Raw genomic sequence first — 1712 nt, 5'->3', positions numbered from 1 at the left:
TATAAGTCAAGTATACTTAAATGTCATTTTAAGTATATTTCTGAGAAGTACATAAAACCCATGTCAGTAAGTACATAAAATTAGACTGAAAGTATACTTTCCTATTTTTAGTTTAAAAGACTTATACTAATAGCACACTTGAATAAACTTCTTTTTCGTAAGGGGCGCCTGTCACACTTCCGGTCTGGACAGGAGTTCATGAAATCCACTGATCTTTCATTCGTGTCCAGTCAGTGTAGACATAAGACCACTAAACGCCACGATTAACCAACCAGAATCAGTTATTCCTGACAGCTGTGTAACAGTTGATGCATGAATATGAGGACTGATTGCTAGGCCTGTCACGATAACAACTTTTTGTTGTGCGATATATTGCCCCAGAAATAATTGCGATAAGCGATATTATTGTCATTTTAAAGACCATTTTATGCCACTGAATATAGAATCATAATGTAACAGCATAATAATAATGCAAGAAGGCCTACACACTTCCAAATGACAACAAACTTTTAATTTTTAAGAATATTTAGATAATGGAAATTAAGTATCAAAATATTAGATACCTTAAAAAACCTGAATAAATACTAAAACATTTTCTAACAAAAAGTGCAAAGTAACAAGTAGAAAAAAGAAAAATGCACAAAGAATTAGTATGGAGATTGTTCCATCTACAGATTTTTCCCGGACCTTCTTTTCTCTGTAAATGAAGGGTGCACTGTATTGCTGAAAAACACAATCCCTACTTAGCAGTCAGATGTCCGTATGCACAAAGGCACAGGTCCCTAAACAAGGCCATATCTGCAGATGAAACTTTGTTTGAAGAAGCATTTTTTAAATTTGAACTAGCACCTGACTACACCGCGTTATGTACGAGAAGCTGCAAAAGACACAGGCGCAAGTGGAATGCAAAAAAAACATGGTGACATTAATTTTTAAGTAAATATAATGGGTGATATATTGCGCCACCAAAAATGATTGAGGTCATGTACATATATACGATAAGTCGATATATTGATTATTGCGACAGGCCTACTGATTGCTATGCTAAAATGCATCAGCTATAATTTAACAGCATGTTACATAGTTTTTGTGGCACTTCATAATTATTTACAGATCTCAAGAAATGTAGGGTAATTAAAATGCATTATTCTAAAAGAGCCTTTGAATGGCTGAGAATTTAATTTCTGATGCAAATATTGTGACAACAATACTCATTTATCTGTTTAGCACAAGCAAATTAAAGGTAAATCAAACACACACGCCAGTACCTTTCCTCATAATAATTAAAAATTTTATTGTGATCAGTGTAAAAAGTTTCATGTAAGTGTTTTGAAACTTTTGAGCAAGAGTTGCATCATCTTTGATTGAAAGTATTTTTGCTCTAGGGTCACTTTTTATTTTTCAAACTTCACCTGTTAATTAGCCACATATAGGCACAGAGACATGTAGAAACAAAATAATGTTTGATAAACAATATGTCACTCAGTGATCATGAAGGAGGCCTGCTTCTTCAGGGACCAAGAACAACAAGTAGCAAAATAAGACTCTGGGGAAAAGACACTTTTTATGGCAACTGTTTGCATGTTACTGACTGTTTATCAGCAACAAATCAGATGCTTCTTGATGTATTCATTTAATTGAATGTCACCTAGCAATTGTACAGTAGAGGACCGGAGAGACACTGCATACATCTCAAGAAAAAAAATACACAC

Source organism: Sinocyclocheilus rhinocerous, unplaced genomic scaffold (assembly GCF_001515625.1).
Source record: "Sinocyclocheilus rhinocerous isolate Xijiao unplaced genomic scaffold, SAMN03320098_v1.1 scaffold1152, whole genome shotgun sequence".
Taxonomy (NCBI): domain Eukaryota; kingdom Metazoa; phylum Chordata; class Actinopteri; order Cypriniformes; family Cyprinidae; genus Sinocyclocheilus; species Sinocyclocheilus rhinocerous.
The sequence above is the reverse complement of the archived record's forward strand: the minus strand, read 5'-3'. Positions refer to the sequence as shown.